Source organism: Bison bison, unplaced genomic scaffold (genome assembly GCF_000754665.1).
Source record: "Bison bison bison isolate TAMUID 2011002044 unplaced genomic scaffold, Bison_UMD1.0 scf7180017859477, whole genome shotgun sequence".
Classification (NCBI taxonomy): Eukaryota; Metazoa; Chordata; class Mammalia; order Artiodactyla; family Bovidae; genus Bison; species Bison bison.
Window position 1 is genome coordinate 5,143 of NW_011490049.1, and position 5,327 is coordinate 10,469.

Here is a 5,327-nt window from a genome sequence, read left to right on the forward strand (position 1 = left end):
AGGCAGTAGCTACACAGGAGCCAGAATGCGTGGGCCTGTGTCACAGTTCCATCAGTTCTGAGCTGTGTGTCCTGGAGCAAATCACTTAATCTTTCTGTATCTCAGTTTCTCCATCCATAAAATGGAGATAATGGTAGCATCAACCTCAGTGGGATGTTTGGAAGATTATATTGCGGAGTTTACATACTGTACTTTAGAGAAGGAAATGGCTCCAGTATTGCCAGAAGGAAACCTGCTCCAGCATTCTTGGCTGGAGAATCCCATGGACAGAGGAGCCTGGTGTGCTACTGTTCATGAGGTCACAAAGAATTGGACACGACTGAGTGACTAACCACATACATAAACTATCTAGAAGATGAAGTGGCATAGAATAAGAACTGTTTGTAATTGACATTATTACAGTCATTGCATTTTATCTGCAAAACAATTTGATATATCAGGCAGATGTCATGCCAACAGAAGTCGTCTTCAACACAAGTCACACTGAAATCACTCTCCATACCATTGCAAGTGGCATTAAGGAGGAGCATGAGGCCCAGAACATATGCATCCAGTACTTCAAAAATGTTCACTGAGTCCACTAACCAGCTAGCAGTGTTCTCCACTATAATAGTTTGTAACTTACTTCTTCTCTGTACTACTCAGTAGACAATGACCACGGGTTAATATGCAAATAGCACCTCCTGGATGGACTGGCACAGAACTTACATGAGCATCAGAGGAAGGGTGAAGTCACTGCCAGGAAATATTACCCTACTGCTAAATCAAAGTTCTGAATCAATTCATTCCCAGGAACTGTTAATGTCTAGCAAGTACTCAGATGAGAAAATTAAGGTTACAAGCTATGAATATCAGAGAAGCCAACTCCAGAACCTCACAGGTGGTGAAAGGCTAGAAATCTGTAAATCCCACTTCTGGCTGCATAATGAAGGAAGGAAAATTTACATTTTTCTTCCAGAGTCAGGGGAAAAAATGAGCATTTAATTGAACGATTCTATTCTATTAGACTAATAGAATTTAGTTTCTTAATAAAAGTTTTACTATACCAGTATCTCCAAGAAGAAATTATTGGTATGGTAAAAAGTACTTACTTGTGTCCTAACAACTGTTAAGCTAAAATGTTTTCCATTTATGCAGACAAGTATTGTGCATATCAGTAAATATTCCCTGTTAAACCAGTGTATACTTAGACAAGATTCTCCCTCATGAAAAAAAGGACAACAATGTAAAATTAAGGGCTAAAATATTCTTCACAGACTAGATGAGAAAGGCTGAAGAGAAAAGGCTCAAAGAGAACTGGACAGTCAGGAAAGCTCCATGGATGAGAAGAGACTGGGCACCAGGTCCGAATAAATGGAGGACTACCCAGGAGAAAACAAAACTCTGAACACCAAAAGGACAGTCTGAGCAAAGGCCAAGAAAAGGTGAAAGCCAGTTATCTCTGAGGATAAAATCCAACCACAGGAAAACAAAAGCATGTCGACACAGAAACTTGTAAATCAGTGTTCACAGCAGCACTTTTAATAGCCTCAAAGTAGAAACAAGCCAAAGCTTCAAGAACTGGTTAATGGACAAACGGCTTAGCCACATACTGTTTATTTTTTGACAATTAACAGAAATAGAAGAACTGATAACATGCTATAACATGGATGAAACTCAAAAACATGACATCAAATGAAAAAAGCTAATCACAAAGGAGCACACACTGTGTGATTCTGTTTATATGAAATACCGAGACAGATACTACACTGGTGTTTGCCTGGGGCTGAGGGAGATGGGGGGCCATGAGGGGTGGCTAAGGGATGCAGGATTTCCTTTTCGGAGTGATGGAAAGGCTCTAAAATTGGTCACAGGTGACACCTTTCTACACTAAGAGACAGTGAACTACACATTTTCAGTGGGTGAATTATATGATATGTGAATTATATTTCAATAGCTTTTTTAAAAAAATCCAATGGCAGGATCTAAATAATCTTCTTAATTCTCTATTTTGGATGTACATACTATACACCATCTGAGTACCTCCAGGCTTTTATAATATATCTAAAATGAAAAGAAGGCAATGCCTAACTTCAACTAGTTTGTATAATACCCTTTCCGCACAAGTTATTCTGAAATCCATGAAATATATATATATATATATAAAACTCTACAGTCATTGACATAAGTAAAGATGAGAAATGATATTTTCCTGAAACATTCCATTAAACATCCTCTGATTTTATCTGGCTTGCCTTATCATGGCAATACAGGTATCACACAAAAAAAGTATTGTTTCAAAGAAACAGTCTCTCAACTTCAGTGAAGAATGCTGCACAATTCTTAACTTTCCTAAGGGTAAATTATATAAGAAAAAATATATATATAATGCAAATGGCAGAATGAAAGTCAAGTTTTAGAAATGAGTGCATTATAAAGATAATAAATTTGTAGTAAATTACTTGCAATGAAAATACAAAAGAAAGCTGTCCATGAAAACGACTGTCCTAAAACACTTTATCCTACATATAAACAGTCAACACATTCAATTTCATACATACCTGACTTGTGAGTTGACATAACTTCTTTAAATCCTGTGCCTCAACTTCTAAGTTGGCACGATAACGTGACAAGACCTCCAGTGACGCCTCTGCCATAGACTGCTTTTTGAGGGTATCAGCCAGTTCTTGTTGAAGTTGTCTCACAACTGACTCATAAGATGCTCTGTCACTGAGTTTATCAAATCACTTTACTATTACATTATGCTAATAATAGATAACTCCAACATATGGACTTTGAAAATTATCACCACAGACAGCAACTCACCTTCTTTTTCCTCCTCACTGAGTTTGGTTACAGACACAGAAGGGGCTACCCTCCAGCCTTCCTGATATTAAGTTACTCAGACAACAGATGTGGCCCCACTGTCCACGCCCTGCCCCTCCCAATAAATCTGCAGAGCTTCACCACTTCATGTCCAGAAAGAAATGAGTGTGTAGGTGGGGAAAGTGATGGAAAATCCCACACTATGGAAACATTTTCCCTTCCTTTTTTATTAGAAGCTTTGATTAACTCAGAGATCTTCACATATTCCAACCAGTGCTCAGATCTTTCCAATAGATTCCTACCTCAGCAGAAAAAGGAGGCCAGTCCCTTGTTGCTTATCTATTTTATATCTAGTAGTATGTCTATATTAATCCCAAACTTAATTTATCCCTCCTCCCCACCTTTGCCCTTGGCTAACCGTAAGGACATACTGGAGAGCACAGGGAACTCTACTCAATATTCTGTAGTCACCTACCTGGGAAAAGGAACTGAAAAAGAATGGATATATGTGTACGAATAACTGAATCAATTCCCTATACATCTGAAACTAACACAAAATTGTAAATCAACCATATTCCAATATAAAAGAAAAATGAAATTTAAAAAATGAGGTTTTTTAAACCGCATAGCCTTCAAGGAGCCTTGATATCTTAACCTCCACCTGCCTCCAGACCGCAGCCCCTACGACCCTCTCCCTGACTCACTCTATTCCTGCTGCTCACGAATCCTGCCATCCTTTATTTTCAGTGGACAAACTTGTATTCAAACGATACTAATTGATCCTTAAAACGAGAATTATGTGCAAATTGTTTGTAAAAATGCTCTAAGTAAATAACATAAATAGCAATGGGAAGATTAAATCAGGAATAGTTTGGCTAAAGCTCACCACTCGAGTCCCAAATTATGATTCAATAACAAATAGATGCCTTTAAAGAGTTGAGACGCCATAAGAAAAAATGACTCAAGGCTGAAATTTTCCCAAATTTGACCAAAACAAATATGACCAAAAGGTATGACAAGTTACTGAAACCAAAGTACAATATATAAAATATAGCATCTGGGAAACCTGGAATTGACTGTCAAGGTAATCCATGTAACTGAAATTATTTTTGAAATATTCATTTTAGGTTTGAGCATTTCATTTATCCACTTCATCATGATACTGAAATGTGGTAACACAAAGATTAAAATCCTTATCCTAATAGTGAAAGAGTAAATTACTAACACTATCTATATTAATAATTTAGAACTGAATCTCTTAACATTTCATAAGCAGTACAATGTCTCTACTCAAAGTAAAGCATCTCTTGGGTCTAATTTTTATTTGCTGGATACAAGGTGTGCTTTTAGGCTGGTTTAGAGACCATAGATTCACAGCCTATGTATTTTTTATGTTCAACTAGATTCAACATTTAGCCAGAATCAAGAATCGCTTTAAACTTTCTTTCAGGAAGTCTGAGAATTTCTTCTTCTGGATATTCACTTCTCTTTCTGCTTTCTCATTTTCGTACTGACACATTCTCTCTTTTAAATGATTACACTCCTTGATTAACTCCTTGTTTCTTTCCTCCAGCACCAGACCTTGTTTCTCACGTTCGGCCTGAAGTTTTCTCACCATCTGCTGAAACTGGTCTTGGACGCTAACGACCGTCTTCTCTTTACTGTCGGCTCTGTTTTGTGTATCATCCAGTTGCTCTCGGAGCAACATGCTTTCACTCTGGAGTTGAGATAATCTCTCCTCTAAGGATTCCTGCTTTCCAATATATTTATTCACTTTGCCTTGTTCGTTCTGATACATGCGTTCAATTTCCTGCTTTTGACACTGTTTGGCTTAAGTCTCTCTGGACACGTTCTAACATCAAAATCTTATCTCTGAGAGAATCTCTCGTGTGATGCAGCTTAATTTCTAGGTTATTGAACTTACTTTCCGCTCTAGAAAGTTGCTGGGAAAGCATCTCATTGTTCTTTCAGGTTAGCCACATCGGACTTCATTTTGTCATGCAAGTGTAACTGCTCGTCTCTTGCTCTCTGGAAGGCAAGTCCCAGGTCTCTTTTTGATGTCTGACATTGATCATGATCGTGTGAGTCAGCAGCCAGTCTAGAACGGTAGGATTCCACTTTCGTTTCCAGTCTGCATTTGCTTTCTTTTTCGTTCTCCAGCTTAGAGTTTAGCATTGTATTCTTAGCTGTCAGAGCATTAAGCTTGCTGAATATACTTAATATACTGGGATAGTCTTTGTTAACGTTTCCTCATTCCGTTTTATTGCCTTTTGAAGATCATCATTCTTTCCTTTTACAATTTCAATGTCCTCAAAATATTTCTTTTCCTTTTCCCGGTACTGATTTTTCACTGCATCTATCTCCAGTCTTAGCATGGCAATTTCATCCTGCAGCATGTGGTTTTTGTGCAACAGGTCTTTTGCTTCTTCACAACTATCAGAAACCTAAGTGAAACAAAGGAGACTTTTAGCTAGTACTCAATAAAGTGACATTTCATGATTTCCTCTAAAATGAAAGACTAA